Genomic DNA, 19,529 nt, shown 5'->3' with positions numbered 1-19,529 from the left:
AGTCTTTTTACAACAGGTTTTCTGTTTTTACACAGCATGGTGATTACATGTTCATTAACTTTTTAGTGGAAAATTTGCATTAGGAACTGCTGAAGGCCCTGATCACTCAAATTTTTTCAGGTGCAGCTGCTTCAAGAATCACACTGAATAAAACAGCGTGATGTCTGTGGAGCAGGGTTGTGTGTCTAACCAGGCAATCAAATTTAATTCCTGGAAAATGCAGAGATCCTCCCTGTTCTCTCTAAACATAGTAGGGAGATATTACAGTCAACATTCATGGTTTTAAATCAACAGAATTATAATTTACTTGTTTCACGTGTGGCATTGTCTTTTCATTCTTTGTTCTTTTAAACTCTATTTTCTAAGGAAAAGTGTCACTGAGATTTAAAGCCCTTTCACAAGACCATCCAGCAGGCAGCAGTAAAGCATAAGCAGTTTTGCAACAGACATCTTACACTTACAATTTACATGGTTTTACAAAAGTCGCAAACATATTTGACACAGTAATCAATGATTAAGTCAGGGTCTACATAAGTCAGACACACCTGTTACAGACAGGTGTGTCTGAATTCTCTGAGATCTTTTTCTGATTTTCAGATGGCTTTGCAACTGGTTTCAAGCATGAGGCATCACATATGTAGATGTAGATTTTTTCTAACTTCACATTGGACTTTAGGGCCAACCTTCTAAGTGGATGGAATTTGTTTCATAAAAACCCTATCTAAATCTGTGCTTCTCAGACTGTCATTGGTTTGCTGAAATCAAGTGTGGAATAGCTCTTCTATGGCACCAATTACTTAGCTGTTATTTTAAAAAAATACACCATTTACAGTGTCTAAAACTTGATCTTTATTAGAGGAATCCATTAAAATATGTTTTGACAGAATTTCATTCATTGCTTCTATGGTAGAGAACTTCACTTTTTGGTTTCTAAATAGTCAATCAGCAGCCAGTTGTATGCATCCTCTGCTATAGGCTGAAGAATAAATTACTATGAAACAAGTGGAATAGGAACAAGCTGTCTGCTTAATGTGTGTTTTGATGTTTCTTTTTAACAAATGCTTACTTTAGATCTAAACGTGCCATTATTAAAGCTCAATGGAACATTTATTCATGTGAAAGCTAAGGCCTGCCTATCAGACAAACTTCAAAATGGAGAGGAAAATCTAAAAATAGAACACATATGGGGTGGGTCTTTCATTCAATTGTATCATTCAGTCATTTCAGTGTGAGAAAATGTTTTGTTGGTGTCCTGCTAGTTTCCAGAAGAGATAAAGATATAAGAGTTATAGTGAGAGAGAGAACAAAAAATATAGGAATTCTGACAAAAAACTGAAGTATTTATTTAAATGCACAAAATGATTATTGAGAATGAATTGTAAGAGCACACACTCCTCCGGTGAGACTTTTGTGTTTAATACCAACTGCATTGCAACAGAGCACCTTACAAAGTAGACAGTGACATGCTAATGGATTGATTGTACACTGGATTTACTTACTTTTGTGGTTAAGTAATTTGTGATGAAAGCAGTTTGAAATATAAATTCAAACAAATAATTATTTATTTTGTTATAAACTGTCATTTTGTGTTTTTTCTCTCATAGACTAGAGTATAACTTTATCCCTTAAGGATGTTCTGTCAGGGAAATAAATTTCTCTGTCGCACACAGCACGGTAAGTACACAAAACACAGAAAAAGCACACGGAAAGCACCAGCACATAGAAAGTAGTACAACACCAAATAGAAAGAGTAATAAAAAACCCATCAAGAATATACAAATAGAGAATCATAAATAGGCATCGAAATAAAAAATAAACAGGCCTGGTTAATTATGGGTATAATGAAATGTCTGTAGTGTTTGTATTGTTTTTGCTGTATTGTATGTGTCATCCCTCAGCTCTCGTGTGGACTTTATTCTTCTTCATCTCCCCCAGAGAGGAATTTAGCAGTTTAATGGCTCGGGGGATGAAGGAGTTCTTAAATCAGTTTGTCCTGTATGTTGGAAGGCGCAGCCTCTGGCTGCTCAGGCTTCTCAGGCTTCTCTGGTTATTGGTAACGGTGTGCAGAGGGTGGCTGTCATTGTCCATGATGTCCAGCAGTTTGTCCAATGTTCTCTTCTCTGCCACTGTTGCCAGAGGGTCCAGCTTCATCCCGACCACCGAGTTGGCCCGCCTGATCAGCTTCTCCAGCCTGGAGAGATCCGCCTTGGTCACGCTCCCTCCCCAACACACACACGAACGACAGGACGCTGGTGGCCAAAGACTTATAGAACATCCAAAGGAGCTTCCTGCAGATGTTGAATGCCCTCAGCCTCCTCAGAAAGTACATCCTGCTCTGTGCTTTCTTGTACAGCTGCCTCGTGTTGCTGGTCCAGCTTGTTTTCTAGCCACAGCCCAAGATATTTATAGGTCTGCACATTCTCCACCTCCTCCGTTCCTATCAGAACTGGTCTAGGTTGGGGTCTGTCCCCCCTGAAGTCAATGACCAGATCTTTAGTTTTGGAGGTGTTGAGCTCCAGGCTGTTGCTGTGACACCAGTCAACAAAGTCCTTCACCATGCATCTATACTCCTCCTCCTCATTGTCCCTGATACATCCCACGATAGCTGTGTCATCTGCGTACTTCTGGATGTGACACAGTTCTGAGTTGTAGCAGAAGTCTGCCGTGTACAGGGAGAAGAGGATTGGAGACAAGACAGTCCCCTGTGGAGCACCGATGCAGCTGACCACAGTTTCAGACGTAGCATCCTTTAGCCTGAAGAACTGTGGTCTGTCGGTGAGGTAGTCTTGGATCCAAGCAACCAGGCTGGGGTCCACTTGCATTTGTAGGAGTTTTTCCTGTAGTATACAGGGCTGGATGGTGTTAAAGGCACTTGAAAAATCCAGAAAAAGGATCCTCACAGTACCGCTTTCCTTGTCCAGGTCCGAATGGGCTTGGTGTAGCGTGTCGAGGATGGCGTCGTCCACGCTGACCTTTTCCCGGTAGGCAAACTGTAAAGAGTCCTCAGCATGTTTCACCTGAGGCCTGAGGAGATTGAGGAAGAGCCGCTCCAGAGTCTTCATCAGATACGATGTGAGCGCCACTGGTCGGAAGTCGTTCAGCTCGCTGGGCCGGTTCTTTTTGGGAACTGGAACGATGCACGACGTCTTCCAGAGGGTGGGCACCTTCCTGAGATGCAGGCTCAGGTTGAAGACCCGTTGTAGCAGCTCCCCGAGTTCATGCTGAGGATATATTAAAAAAAATGCCAAAAAAATGACAAAACATCAGCCAAAAATAGTCCATTGAAACCATATTTGGGTAAATTTCACCTATGCTACTGTCCTCATTGTCAGGTTTCCAAAAGGGTGTTTGAAGCAATGTGTAGGAGCCTAAATGCAGTTCTTTGATTTTTGGTTAAAAAAGGTTAAATAATTTAAAATTAGTTAAAATTCATAGTAATATAAGTTAATTGATTTGAAAGGACGTAAAAGGCCTATTTACAGGTATTTTCAGTTCATTTGTATGAGACTGTAATTAGTTAATCGTTTAAAAATGTATCTGGAGGGTTTATAATGGATAAAAATGTCATTTATATAATATTTGTAATGGATGGGAGCATATAAAAGTTTGGTGTTTTTAAGTTACTGCGCACCTTCAATTACTTTAATTGAGGCTCCCGTCATTCAGTCAGTCGGGCAGGTGAGAGTGGAGCCACATGGTTTTTCGACCTCTCTTTACCTCGCTAACTCTCTAACTCTCTGGATGCTTAATGCACAATTTCGATATTTTTCTGTATCACCTTTTTTCTTGTTTTGCTTAAGTAAACTGTTTAAACTTTTACGAGCAGTCCTGTGGAATTTTTTTTGGCGATGTGGATAACGAGGGGATTAATGAGAGCGTCAAGCCAAGTTCTATGGTGTGGAAACCTACACTATGGTTGACCTGGGTACTCCTGTCAGTTCCGGCCATTCCAAGAACAGATACAGATACAGATCATTTAGATCAGGTGTCGGAAGCCTTTTTGGCTAAGAGAGACAAAAACACCACATATTTTTAAACACATTTCCGTGAGAACCATAGAATATTTTTAAAAACTAAATAGAAATAAATGTGCACATTTTATGTTATTTTTTTTATTTTTTATTTATACGAACGCTGAATTCCTTTAAATAATCTTGTTATGCTGTTGCTAATCAATAATGAGTATTTCTTACCATTAATGCGACTTCTAGTGCTGCATGGTTTTGCTGATGGCTTTGAAGTCTGGTTACTTCATGGTGAGGTTAAGCTTCATGCAGGCGTTGAGACTTACACACGTCTCAACACCTGCGGGCTGAAGTTTTTTTAAATTTCTCCCCACTAGTGTTCCCTCGCCAACTCTGCTTGCTGTGGTGCAAGTCTCTCCAAATCTTCATTCAGTGAGTTGAACTTATCCACCCATATATCTGAAGCCTTCAGGTCACGAGCTTGTAACTCAAAATCGCTGATGGAGACACCGAGGATGTAATTCAAGTCAGTGCTGTCCACTGCACACTCGTGTGGTTGGGTGATGAACTTAAAAAGACGAGTGCGCTCCTGAAATTCTCCAAAGTGCGCTTTGAATGACTGCAGGACATGTGAAACCTGCTAGCTCCTGAAGATCAAGACGTTGTGCAGGGTCACATACCGTGCATGTATCTTTAAAGTCTCGGTTTTCCCCCGCAAGATATCTTGATGCAAATGTAGAATGGCGTGTGTCCAAGTGCTGCTTTATATTTGACCGTTTCATAGATGCAATTTTATCATTGTATATTAGACACACTGCAGAACCTGCTCTCTCCACAACGGCAAATTCTTCTGAAACATACGATACTCCTCGTCTTTTTACTTTTAGCCATCTCCTTAAAATGGTTTCTCAAATTAGCTTGATGTCAACGTGACTAAAGCGGGGGAAATTTATTTACTGATTTTACGATAAGCCGGTTTGCGGACCCGTTTGCACATGCGCACATCGGCCGCCATTTTTGACAGCAAAATACGGCACCACTTAAACGTGGTTAGACACAGTTTTTGAACAAAATAGACCTGCTATCAATCGGCATCTGTCCCATTTCCCAGTGAGCAGAATGCCGTATATAAAATGTACTTCTTCCAGTGAACTGGCGTTGTAGTCACCCGTTGCGCATGTGCAAAAAAAACAATGGAATAATTTTTTCATGCTTAAAAATTTGTCTGGAGCCATTATGCAGCCATCAAAAGAGCCACATTGGGCTCATGAGACATAGGTTCCCGACCCCTGATTCAAATGGTTGAACAGATACAGATAGTGGTGTACTCGCTCATCCCTATTTGAAGCCTTAACTAATCTTTACTGTCATCTTAAATAAGCCAGAAAATCCATCTTAGAGTAGCAGTCGCTGATGTGATGAGCAGAAGGTACCCATCATATGTTACACAGGGCTGTATTTAATAGTAATTTTCATTACTAACTCTTTGCCCAATCCACAGTTAAGTCTAATATCTTAAATATGACAATATCCTGAAGTTTGCTGGACCCTTCAGTCGCTTTTCATTGTCTTCATTGGCAAGTCTGTCTTCATGGTGAGAATTAACATGTTCTCATTACCAACTTTGTAAGCAGGTGTGTGTGTGTGTGGGGGGGGGGGATTTCATTTGCCACATGTTGGACAATGGCCTGCGAGAAAGTCACCTTGAGCTACAAAACATTTTCAAATTGTTATTTCCAAAATAAAAAATGACTCATCAAGCTCACAAAATGCTGTCTTTAAAATTATAGAAACTAAAACTCCTTATAATGTATGGTAAAATTTAGTATCACTGAATAAGATTAAACGTTACAATGATACGTTTAACACTGTTACAATGTTGCAATATGTATATTTTTGAAGTCACCAAGGAAAAACTGAATGTGAAGGGATGTTGGCACACACATGAACATTAATTGTGGTTGATGTTTACATTCTCACAAACACAACATATTTTATGGAGATTACATGGATTTTTTTTTTTTAGGCTCAGTGTCATTCTGCTGGGTTTCTCAAAACAAGAATCCAGAGCATCAGTTGAATCCTTTCACTAGAGTGTGGAGCATATGGAAATTACAATGCCTCACTTCTATGGATGGATTCAGTTCCTCATTTAGCCTCCCGTCTCTGAAACTGTAAACCATCCTTCTCCTGAATGTGTTATTGTTGTGTCCTGTTGTATTCTGTTTCCCTTCTACCAATTATCCTCAGGTGACGATGTATTCACTGACGCATACCTTCCTCCCTCTTACCCCCATAGGAGGCTTGTTAAATCTAAATTGGTTCCCAAAGAGCCTTTTCCATGAAAAGCTGATTACAACATCAATAGAGAGCTTCCAAGTGCTACACTTCTTCTGTGAGGGTGTTGTACTGGCAGGGATATGATGCTGACATGTTTAATCTTGAAATGAAAATGAAACGTCACCCTCATGCTGTCATATTTAAATCTCATGAAATGGATAGAAGCCGTCTTTTTAGTCTGGTCAAAGGAAAAAGAATAACCCCTGGGAGTTGAGTCAAAACAGAGAGCTATTTTTACACTGCATAGTTTTACTGGAATCAAGAAGAAAATGGCTGTTCAGGTAGAGGGTCAAGAAGGAGGGAAAGAATCTTGTTAATGCCTTGGCATGTTGAATTTCGGGTAGCCCATGGAACTGATCAGACAGGGTTCCATCCAAAAGTCTTTGATGTTACATCATGGCAGGGGTCTGTAAATTAACATGGTAAAAATAAGGACAATTTGAGTGACTTCCATGTTTTTGTTCTAGTGGTATAACCTGTTCTTTTGTCTAAATGCATGTAGAAAAGAATTATGCAGCAAATAAACATTGATGTAATTTTCATCAAATTTTGAAAGCTGTACAGGTGTATGATTATGGAACCAGCACTCATTTACAGGATATCTTTCCATTTCTTCAATTGTGCCCGTTTCTCATTAGACCTGAGAAGAATGGCATTGAAGAGGGTTGAATGCTCACCGAGTGACGACAAAGCATGATATAATGATATATACATTCCTTTGCTCTTGTGTTTCATAAATGTACCATGTCCTAGCATAGGAACATTTTGGCCCAGACACCACTGTAAGTACAGCTGTATTTCACAGACATTACTGTATTACTATTAATCTTAGTCTTAATTTTTTAAAATTCAGTTGTGCATAATTATATACTTACAGATGTGAATAATGTTTGCAGATACATTCACTGATGTTTAATATGCTTTGTCAGTAGTACAACACGGACATACAAGCAATAAAACCCACAGTCATTATAGCTTGAGAGGGAATGAGGGCAATGTAACCAGTCTGCTTGCGTGCCATCTTCATGGGAACACAATGAAAGCAGCTTTTATTTCATATTCACTGTCATCAGTTTGTTCGATATAACTCCCTTCTGCCTCAGTCCTGTATCTCTAATAGTAATTCTTTCACATCCTCCTCCAGCAAATAAAATCCAGTTCTTTTATGTGGTCATTCAACCGAGTTTGACAAGAGAAGCAGCTAAATGGAAAATAATCTCTGCTGAGACTTCTGCCCATGAAGTCCAAACAGAGTCGAACAGATGTCTAAATTACTCCCATACATTTCAGAACCCTCTATCGCAGCAGAGATTGTTTCTGTTCTCTTGGATAGCAGTTGTACTTCTATAATTCAATAAATGTGTGTTTCAAAAATTGATTATTACCTAGGGACCTTTAGCTGTTATTTGTTAAAAAATTTGTTTTGAACTGCAGGAACAAAAGTAAGGGCTGATGATGATGATTTCTTGTAAACTAAATAACTCTTTTTTTAAAAATCATCTGCTGATGGTGATCTGACTGGACTCTGGGTGTGAGCTGAAGAAACACAGCTTCTCTGAATTCTCTTAATGAGAATCTGTTGTTTAAATTAAAGAAGTAAAACTGGTTCTTATGCTCAACAAAATATGCAACACTGAGACAAGATTTTTGATCAACTTTCATGTGCAAGTTCAGATAATTCCATGAGTTGTTTTTAACTTCACTGTTCCTGGAACTGAGCTCGTTTACAGAGGATTTCCTCATACTCCAGCCATCAGCCACAGGGTTGCTATTTCAGCCTAAATTTCCATTTTTCAATTTTATGATGGATGTACGTTATGGCCATCTCTTGTTTTGGTGAACTTGTCTTCCCATTTTGTTTATTTACATTATATTTTATTTACTAGTTTAGAACATTATTCCATTTTACTGGGAATATACTGTAGTTAAAGTGAAGAGATGACCTGGATTTTTTCCCCCACTGTATGTAAGTAAAAAAACAAAGAAAAAAACCTTTTGCACATCTGATAATTGATCTCTAAAAATAAAATCCATTTTCTCCATCCATCCTATAGTTACTTATTATACAGCTATTTCTTCTTTCTATCGATTTACTTTGTATAGATAGAAACAATAGAACAATAGAAACAATTAATAAAATTATACCTTTATAAAACTTTTTGCCTTTTTGCAAAATGTAAAATTCAATTATTGTTTGTCACAGTTGCTTAATTACAGATTTTCAGCACACTGAAAATGTGAGTTTTCAAACTTAGTCTTTTCTGTATTTCTAATGTGAGCTTATTGGTTGATAAAGTTTCTGACCTCAAACTGTTTGAAAGCCAGCCGGACAAGAGTTAAATTCCACGGTGAGCTCCCATGGTGGTCGATGTTAAAACATAGAGAGACTCCCAAATTGAGCTGCAGTGAAGATATCTTGTCCCATAGTATGGTTTAATCCATTTTATATGTCAAAGTTGCAACTGAAACCATTTGTTAAGGTTGTCATAAAGAAATATAAAGGGCTACAAAAAGTTTATAAGACAAGGGAATTCAGTTACTGATAAAATCGTGAAGTGAAACGTGTAGATATTGATGGTGATGCCTGCTGGCTGCCTTTATATACTCAACGAAAATATAAACGCAACACTTTTGTTTTTGCTCCCATTTTTCATTAGATGGACTTAGATGAGATGGACACATTTCAGGGTGGCCTTTTATTGTGGGAAGTATAAGGTACACTTGTGCACTAATCATGATGTCAGATTCATCGTAAAGTGAAATTAGAGGTAGGAAAGGCCAAACAAGGGGCTTATGATGACTTGTATGCTAGGTTGGACAGTAAGGAGGGAGAGACTGATCTATACAGGTTGGCAAGACAGCGACAGATGTGGGAAGGACGTGCAGCGGGTTAGGGGGATTAAGGATAGGTATGCAAGTTTATTGACAGGTGCCAGTAGTGTGATGGTAAGATGGAAAGAGTACTTTGAAGAGTTGATGAACGAGGAAAATGAGAGAGAACAAAGACTAGAAGAGGTGGCTGTTGTGGACCAGGAAGTAGCAAAGAATAGTCAGGATGAAGTGAGGAGGGCAATGAAGAGGATGAAGAGTAGAAAGGCACTCGGTCCTTATGATATACCTGTAGAGGTATGGAAGTGTCTAGGAAAGGTGGCAGTGGAGTTTCTGTCTGGGTTGTTCAACAGGATTTTAGACAGTGAGAAGATGCCTGAGGAATGAAAGAGAAGTGTGCTGGTGCCCATTTATGAGACCTAGGGAGATGTGCAGAGTTGTGGCAACTGCAGGAGAATAAAGCTGATGAGCCATACAATGAAGTTATGGGAAAGAGTAGTTGAAGCCAGACTGATGGCAGAAGGAGAGTCTTGCTTAAATAATTTGTATCTCAATAAAGCACTGTTTGTTATTCTACAGCAATTGTCATGATCTGCTTCAACGTCTTTTTGGTTCCCGGATCCTCTCTCTTTCCCTCTCAGCAGGGATACGAGACATACCTGGCTCAGTAGCTACTTAAACCAGCCTCGACTATTCCTCATCTTCAGATTATTATATCCAGCTTCACAGAGGTGATGTGTTGTAATTGTCATTGTTCGTGTGTTCGCCCGTCCGTCCATAAGTCGGTTGGTCCACCAAATATCTTCACAACAGTTGCAGATAGAAAGATGAAAAAAAAATTGAGATAATGACCTTGATCTTGAGAAAACTAAGTCAAGGTTAAATTGAAACTTTTGTGCACTCAGGAACCGGATAAGATAGACAAGGGAAAAGGCCAGTGTAAGATCATAGATTAAAGCTGGTGCTTTGATCAATGATAGTACGTCAGGGTAAAATTTAGAATTCAGGGTTGTTGCGGGATGTCGCAATCTCTAACTGCCTTGGTTGTAGTTCCTTTTGCTTCCCATCCATGGCTTGCACTCTCAGTCCTCCTGTCTCGTATTTAGATTTTCTCGAGTAGTGTTTGTGTTTTGTTTTCATAGCAGTTAAAGTCAAAGTCTAGGATTTTCAGTTGACATTTAGTGAGTATTCACCTTTGAGGTGGTTTTTATGCTCATTTGTTTGTGGTAGTTTCTCAGTTGATAGTTTGTGTACTTTGTATTTTAACCCAAAAGTTGATGTTTTTTGTTGTACTTCATAACTACATCTGGGTTCAATTTCTACTCTGCTTGCGGGTCCTGTCTTTTGGAGAACATCCCGTAACAGCAATGTTCAGTGCTTTGGTAAAATATGGTTATAATATTATTGGGAGAATTATTCATTAACCTTTTAAATCAATTTTGCAGACTTTTTTGGGTAGTTCTATGGAATCAGTATTGTTATTTTTAAACATGTTTGGTAAATCTTTTTCTAAAGCCCATTTTGCATTAATGGCGTGTTGAGTCTCCACAATAAGACAGGGATTCTATGCTGTCAACAACAAAAAGTAATTTCTTCCGACTTTATCCGTGATAAGTTACCCTGTTTTTTTTTCCCCAGAAAAAAATAATGGTTTCTTTGTTGTCATCATGACATATAGGCAAACGAGCATTCACAACATTTAAACCTTAAAGTCTTTCTACTACAGCTGCTGGATGTTTTCAGACTGTTTTGGTGTCATTTTATGTCTTATCAGTAGATAATTACCCCAACGCAGGGGCTGTGTGTTTCAGTGTTCATTTTGGTAAAATACATTTTGTGGTTAAACTCTTGTTCTGATAATTCTTCATCTACCTCATTGTAGTATGTTAAATTATCATGTTGAAATGTATTACTTTGTATTCCATCCATCATCCGTCTTCAGTCAGCTATCTGGGGGGAGGCTCATGGAGGCAACAGTCTGAACAGTGATGTTCAGACTTTCCTGTCCCAAGACACCTCCTCTAGCTCTTCTGTGGGGATCCTGAGGCGTTTCCGAGCCAACTGAGGTACATAGTCTCGCCAGCGTGTCCTAGGTCTTCCCTGTGGCCTCCTCCTGGCAGGACATGCTACGAATGCCTCCCTAGGGAGTATGGTCACACATAAAAATAAGCGATTTCACTGAGGAGGTTAAACACCTTTTTCTAGGCATTGTATGCATGTCGCATTGTTCCCATTTGAGACTGAGCCTAGAATTGCCCGTAGTCATCTATAATACAACTCGTGATCCTTTTGAATCTGAAAAACACACAGATACATACCAAGTTTAGTCCAACAGTTCCCATTGACTTTGTTCTTGAAAATTTCAGGAGTTTTAGAGAAGCTAAAAAACTAACTTTTTTCTGTCTGTCACCAAACAAGACCCCAATGGAGAAAATTTTTCATTTTAGGTAGGAAACATCAATGCATCCCACAAGGGTTCACAAGTTGTCACTGAGGAATTAGACAACCTAATACATCACTAAATCTTTCAATAGTTTCAGCTCTCATCATGCTGTGAGTAGAGGAACCTCAAATGACTTTATTCAAGCTGCCTGCAGAACCCTGTTATAATTCTTCAGTTCTGCCCACATCTACAGTTAGTGCCACCTTTTGTTTCTATTACCGGTACTAAATGATAATTACAACTTGCTTGCCTGAATGAAAACCTAGTTACTGAAGACAGAAGTCAGTCTGTGCTACTTTCTCAACAGGAAGAACAATCATACAGATCTTCATACCCCTTCATATGTTATGTTGAACTAATATTCAAATAAGTCCCAAATGACTGTGTTTAAATTCCTTTTTTAAAATTTGGGTTTTGCCTGTCAGTGAAAGTTCCAGACACTTATATAAAGTTAACAATTTTGCAGTTAAAAACAAGTGCATGAAAATCAGACATGACTAAAATCTTTCCTGTGTCTCTGTCTGCTTTCATTAAACTGCTACAGAGAGCAGGAGACGTGGTAGGAATGAGAGAAATTGAGAAAATTAGAATTATGGAATAGCAGTGTGATAGAAACAGAAACAAAGTCTAATCATCAGTTGGAGACAGGTGAAGCCCAGCTGAGAAACAAGAAGGCAACCCAAATGGGAAGAACCAAAAGCAGAGAGGGATAGATATGAAACAGGAAGAGATGAATCATATTCGAAGTCACAAATATAAGCCAGAAGGCTGCACGCCATGAACATTTTGATTTTTCTCCAAGTCTATCTGTCAATCTTGTCATCTTTATTTGGAGGATTGTTCAGCTGTAAGCGACTCCCCGCTTTGTTGAGACATCCAATGCTCATTCTCGCATCGACACATCATTGACTTTCTCAATTCGTCATCTTGACTGCCAGAAAAATCCTGGCTTTCATAAGTGACAGCACAACCTGAGTGCGTGTTAAGTGAGAAACTAATTGGTTCAAATGTGTTGCAGAATGTAGACATGTATTTTTTTTCACATGTTTCAATTAGTTATATGAAAAACAGTTAATGAGTAGGATGCGTTTTGGCAGTTCTACTTGTCAAAAAAAAACCCCAGCACCTTCACTTCCCTAAAAACAGTTTTGTGTGTATGTGTGAGAGAAAGAGAGAGAATCTATATGTGCATGTGACACAGTGTTATAATGCGATATGCAAGACAAATATAATCTTGCCACATGCTTTGTATTTTGAAAAATTAGTGAAAAAAGTAGTGAAAACCTTTCATATTTGCTTTAAACATGATCCTAGAACCAGAGCAAAATTCCAACAAAATCATTGTCATTAATCCATTGACATATAATTACATCCTGTGCATTGCAGTGTGATGTCACCTTAATTACATTGCTTTACTACTTCAGACTAAAGTAACAGTATCATGTAATTCCTTGACCCTGGAAACCACCTAGAAGTATTTGGAATGATGTATTTGACATTGGTAGTTCACAAGTCAACAAAAACATGCTTTTCTTAAAGTAAAAAATCTATTTTTCACCTGCATTTACCTTCATACCTTGCACACACACATGAACATAACATACTTCTCTGCCACTCCAGACTTCCTCATACAATTCCACAGTTCCTCTCTGAGCACCCTGTCATAAGATTTCTCCAGATTATCAGATTATAATCCAATTGGTGATGGACTATCATAGGATTCCCCCATCTGGGTATTAGGAATACGATTTTTCTGAAAAAGTTGCAGAACATGAAAACTCACCATTTGCATTCGTATACTGATAAGCATAAAACTTAGCAAACTCTGCTGAAGATGCACAAAATCTATTCACAATCCTTTTGCAACATAGACATTTTAGATTTCTGTGCATGAACACAGGAAGGAACAAACAACTAAACAAATAAGCGTATCAAACTCTGGACTACTTTCCATTTAAAAAACACACAGTGAAACAGCTGATAAAAATGAATCAAAATCAAAATATCTGTGATTTCATTGCAGTCCTGGGGTTGTCACCATTTATAGGAAACTGGAAGGTCTACTGTTGATTATATGGAGTTCTGTGTGGGAGAGTGTGCCATGGGTATATACTTCTGAAGTTAACAGAAAGCTGTTATGTATTTTAATAGTACAATATATAATAGTAAAATCACCATACTACAACTGACTCTTCCTATTTCCCCATCACCAACTGTTTTAGTCCATGTTACTCCTCAAATCTCACTATAAGTGTGTTGTAGCCTTGTAAAAATCTGTTGCGACTTCATGATTTCTCATTTTATTGACACACATACCCCTGGATTCATCAGTGATGGACAAACAGAATTAGACAGACAAACAGATGGATGTATATTTGAATGACCGACATGAGAGAAGATAAAAAAGCTGGATAGTAATGAAAAACAAATGTTGTAATGTCAAAGAAGAAACTTTTAAAGTTTACATTTTTGGGTTGCTAGTTATTTGGCAATGGAAGAGAGCTATGATTCCTGTAGTGGCAAATACAGTGGTACCTCTACTTACGAATGTCTCTACAAGAAAAAATTGCCTCTAGTTACAAAAGAAATTTCGATTTACCAAATGTAAAAATACAGTATGGGCTGCTACTCGCAGGTCCCAAAGGTTCCTGAACGCAACATTCTTATAGCTGCTCTGCCATTGGCTATTACCTAGCATCCTGGCATCCCATTGGCAAAGACGGACCTCTGTGTGAAGCTAGATAGGTGTCTATGCAGCGTCCTCATCATTCGGACCTCGACCCATGACGTGTTCTGATAGTTTAATGTAAATATAGTAACTTTTAGAGTATTCGCTATGGACCCCAAGAACGTGACGGAGATAAGAGAAAAAGAAAAGACGAAGAAAAGAGTTTTTTTGTCCGGACAAACAAAGCAAGAGATCATAGAAAGGTATGAAAAAGGGATGTGTTTGGTTGATCGCGTCAAAGAATATGGCCGTAATGCATCTAAAAACGCCACATTATTAAAACAAGGAAGGAAGTTTAAGGAGTTTAAGGCATCGAGTGGGTGGTTGGAGAAGTTCAAAAGGAGGACTGGAATTCACTCTGTTGTTCGGCATGGTGAGGCAAGAGTGCATGAAGCAAAAAGGGCAAAAAACAATGAGGACAGCAGTTAAAAGGTAAATGACCATCATTTTTATTCTTTATTCTTTGTTTTTTACATTAATGTAGCCGCAAGAGGACACAAGCCAGTGTCTTATTGTGCCGGTCCCAAGCCCGGATAAATACAGAGGATTGCGTCAGGAATGGCATCCGGCGTAAAACTTTAGCCAAATCAAAGATGCGAATCAAACCAATGACTTCCATACCGGATCGGTCGAGGCCCGGGTTAACAACGACCGCCATCAGCGCTGTTGACTTAAAGGGTGCCGATGGAAAATGGATTACTGTTGGTCGAAGAAGGAGAGGAGGAAAGTGCGTTCGCACGAAGAAATAGAAGAGGATCGCCAAGAGTATAGTACTAAGAGTAGGGACGTTGAATGTTGTAACTATGACAGGAAAATGTAGAGAGTTGGTTGATATGATGCAGAGGAGGAAGGTAGACATACTGTGTGTCCAGGAGACCAGGTGGAAAGGTAGCAAGGCTAGAAGTTTAGGAGCAGGGTTCAAGTTGTTCTATCATGGTGTAGATGGGAAGAGAAATTGAGTTGGAGTTATCTTGAAGGAGGAGTTTGTTAGGAATGTCCTGGAGGTAAAAAGAGTGTCAGATAGAGTGATGAGTCTGAAGCTAGAAATAGAAGGTGTGATGTTCAACGTTGTTAGTGGGTATGCTCCACAGGTAGGATGTGAGCTGGAGGAGAAGGAGAAATTCTGGTTGGACTTTGATGAAGTGATGCAGAGCATGCCTAGAAGTGAGAGAGTTGTCATTAGTGCAGACTTCAATGGACATGTTGGTGCAGGTAACAGAGGTGATGAGGAAGTGATGGGCAGGTTTGGTATCCAAGAGAGGAACGCAGAAGGACAGATGGTGGTTGACTTTGAAAAAAGGATGGAAATGGCTGTAGTGAATACTTTCTTCCAGAAGAGGCAGGAACATAGGGTGACCTATAAGAGTGGTGGTAGGAGCACACAGGTAGACTACATCTTGTGTAGACGGTGTAACCTGAAGGAGATCAGTGACTGCAAAGTAGTGGTAGGCGAGAGTGCAGTCAAACAGCATAGAATGGTGGTGTGCAGGATGACTCTGGTGGTGAGGAAGATGAAGAGAGCTAAGGCAGAGCAGAAGACGAAATGGTGGAAGCTAAAAAAGGAAGAGTGTTGCATAACTTTTAGGAAGGAGTTAAGACAGGCTCTGGGAGGCCAGGAGGTGCTTCCAGATGACTGGACAACTACAGCTAATGTGATCAGGGAGACAGGTAGGAGAGTACTTGGTGTGTCATCTGGAAGGAAAGTAGATAAGGAGACTTGGTGGTGGAATGAGGAGGTACAGAAGTGTATACAGAGAAAGAGGTTAGCTAAGAGGAAGTGGGAGACTGAGAGGACTGAGGACAGTAGACAGGAGTACAGGGAGATGCAGCGTATGGTGAAGGTAGAGGTAGCAAAGGCCAAACAAGGTCTTATGATGACTTGTATGCTAGGTTGGACAGTAAGGAGGGAGAGACTGATCTATACCAGTTGGCAAGACAGAGAGATAGAGATGGGAAGGACGTGCAGCAGGCTAGGTTGATTAAGGATAGGGACAGAAGTCTATTGACAGGTGCCAGTAGTGTGATGGGAAGAAGAAGAAAGAAGAAGAAAAATATTTAATGGTTTGTATCTGTACATCAACTACACCCATCTCAAGGTTTAAGTACTACCACAAAAAGGTAATTTATTAACAAATTATAGAGTACTTAAAATTATTTAATTAGGGGATTAAAGCAGTATATAAAATGAAAATAGATAAATAAAAAAGCATACACAATGGTGTCTGCCTCTCTGTCCCTCTCTTCAGACACATGTCCACCTTCTCAGGCTCCCCAGCATAATTCTCCACCTGTCCACTGATGTCCACAGACTTTTCTACGGTCATATCTGATTCTGCTATTCCCCTCTGCTCTGTCAGGGCTAGAACACGACTGGCAAGGGGAACCCAAAAGCACTACATAGTAGAGGGCAAGTCAAGGTTTTAGAACAGCTTTAATAATACAGGCAGGGGTCATGTACCCGGTAATCAGTCCAACAAAGCAAACAACAGATGAACAGGCAGAGTCTCAAAATCGAGACAAGGTCATACACAGGAAGGCAATCCAAAACCAGGCAGACAAATCCAAAGAGGGGTCGACAAAAGGCAGGGTCCGGGAAACAGGCTGGGTCAAAAACAGGAATCAGAATAACAGGCAGGAATCAAAGGCTGGAGAGTCAGGGCGAACACTAAACAATCTGGCAGAGAGCAGAAGGCTGAGCTGGCATTTGAAGGGTGGCGACAGATTGGGGAGTGGCTGCAGGTGTGTGGAGGAAGGCAGGTACAGGGAATGAACTGATTGTAGATGAGGCAGGATCTGGAATGATATGACATGTTAGGAAAAGAAAACAGAAAAGGAAAGCTTAATTGTTCGGAGACATGAACTGCTCAGTATATACCACATTTCTCTTACATATGCTCCCTCACCCATGTCCACACCTATACCTCATTGCACCCATCTGTCACTTATTCACAAAGCTCAGAAGAACATAACTGAGAAGTAAAGGAGACTTTCGCTTTTGTGCGTGCTCTATATCACAGTCCCTGTCCTGTTATTCAAGACACATTTTTTCATTTGCAAGATGTCACTCCTTGAATACCCCCTTCTCCCTCTCTCTCTCTCTCTCTCTCTCTCTCTCTCTCTCTCTCTGTCTCTCTCTCTCTCTCTCTCTCTCTCTCTCTCTCCCTCTCTCCCCCTCTTTCTCTTGGTGATCAATTCTATTAGACAGGATCCTAATCCTGAGGATCCAACTAAATTCTCCTAACTCTCCTATCAAGAGTTCCTTTTACAAAGTCATCCTAACATCAAGCTCCACTCCTACAATCAACATCAGTCTCCACATTGGAAGGACCTAACTCATTAAATAGCTTGTCTTGGTAATTTACTTGCTGTTTACTGTTCATCTTCTCTCCTATCTCCAAACAGCTGAATACAAAATTTTGTGAATTAGTGATGGTGCTGACCAAAATATTTGAAAATGGTCTGAATGGTAAAATGTCTTAAAATTGTCCCACAGGTTTTGGCAGTACTTCCTCTACTAAAGTAAAGCAACTTGCAGCAAATATATATATATATAGTATGTATTTTCAGTGGTACCTCTAATTACGAAATTAATTGGTTCCGGAAGAAATAACGTAAGTAGAAATTTACGTAAGTAGAGACGCGTTTTCCAAGCAAATGCCCTAATCCGTTCCAAACCCAAAAAAATTCTGACATAGATAGAGAGATAGAGAGATAGATAGATACTTTAATAATCCCGGAGGAAATTGTACATATCCACTGCTCAGGCATTACATAGCGAATTAATACTGGAAAAACACCAGGAGAAAAAGGAACACTGACTTCACAGTACATACCACAAGACATACACTACACTAACAGACACATGCAGCATTAACAGGACTTATATACTAAACTATAACTAAAATATAAAATTAAATTAAAATATAAACAATATAAAATTTAATTAAAATATAAACAGTATAAAATTAAATAAAATCTGTTCAACCAGGTGCTGACCTCGCCACCTCCCCCCTGCTCCTCCTGACAGAGTCATTGTACCCTCTGATGGCACGGGGCACAAAGGAGGACCTCAGCCTCTCTGTGGAGGCGCTGTGTGACAGCAGTCTGTCGCTGAAGGTGCGTCTCTGCTGGGAGAAGGTGGTGTGCAGGGGGTGGCTGGTATTGTTCATGATAGCCTTAACTTTAGACACGGTCCTGCTCTCCAGAAGCGTCTCCACTGAGTCCAGGCTCAGACCAACCACTGAGCCCGCTCTACGGATGAGTCTGTTAAGACGATCCATATCTCTTTTCCTGGCCCCGCCACCCCAACACACAATGACGTATGACAGCACACTGGACACTACGGACTGATAGAACATGAGAAGGAGCTTAGGACAGATGTTGAAGGAGGTCAGCCTCCTCAGAAAGTACATCCTGCTCTGCGCCTTCTTGTACACACAGTCCGAGTTGAGTGACCAGGCCAGTCTGCTGTCTAGCTGCAGTCCCAGGTACTTATAGTTTTCTACCACCTCAACTTCACTGCCCTCGATGATCACTGGCTGTGGAGAAGGGGGTGCCCGCCCGATATCCAGCACCTTCTCCTTCGTCTTGGAGACGTTCAGCTGGAGCTGGTTCTGTTGGCACCACTCCACGCAGTCAGCCACTAATGCCCTGTACCCCCCCTCATCACCCTCCCGGATACATGCCACTATCGCTGTGTCATCAGAGTACTTCTGTATGTGGCATGTATCCGAGTTGTGCTTGAAGTCCGATGTGTAGAGGGTGAAGAGAATGGGGGAGAGAACGGTCCCTTGTGGCGCCCCCGTGCTGCTGGTCACCATAGAAGACAAACAGTCCCCCATACGGACGTACTGGGGTCTGTCTGTTAGGTAGTCCGTGATCCTGCTCACGAGGTAGGGGTCCACAGCCATGGAGGTCAGTTTATCCTGCAGGAGCCTCGGCTGGATGGTGTTGAAGGCACTCAAAAAGTGAAAGATGAGCACCCTGATGGCACAGCCCCCAGCGTCCAGGTAGGAGAGCACGCGGTGGAGGAGGTACAAGACAGCATCATCAACCCCAACCTTGGCCTGATAGGCAAACTGGAGAGGGTCCATAGCACCCTGCACCTATGGACGCATGAGCTCCAGGACCAATCGTTCTAGGGTCTTCATTACGTGGGAGGTAAGAGCGACCGGTCGGTGGTCGTTGAGCTCAGTAGGGCATCCTTTCTTGGGTACAGGGACGA

Source organism: Antennarius striatus, chromosome 3 (genome assembly GCF_040054535.1).
Source record: "Antennarius striatus isolate MH-2024 chromosome 3, ASM4005453v1, whole genome shotgun sequence".
NCBI classification, from domain to species: domain Eukaryota; kingdom Metazoa; phylum Chordata; class Actinopteri; order Lophiiformes; family Antennariidae; genus Antennarius; species Antennarius striatus.
The sequence above is the reverse complement of the archived record's forward strand: the minus strand, read 5'-3'. Positions refer to the sequence as shown.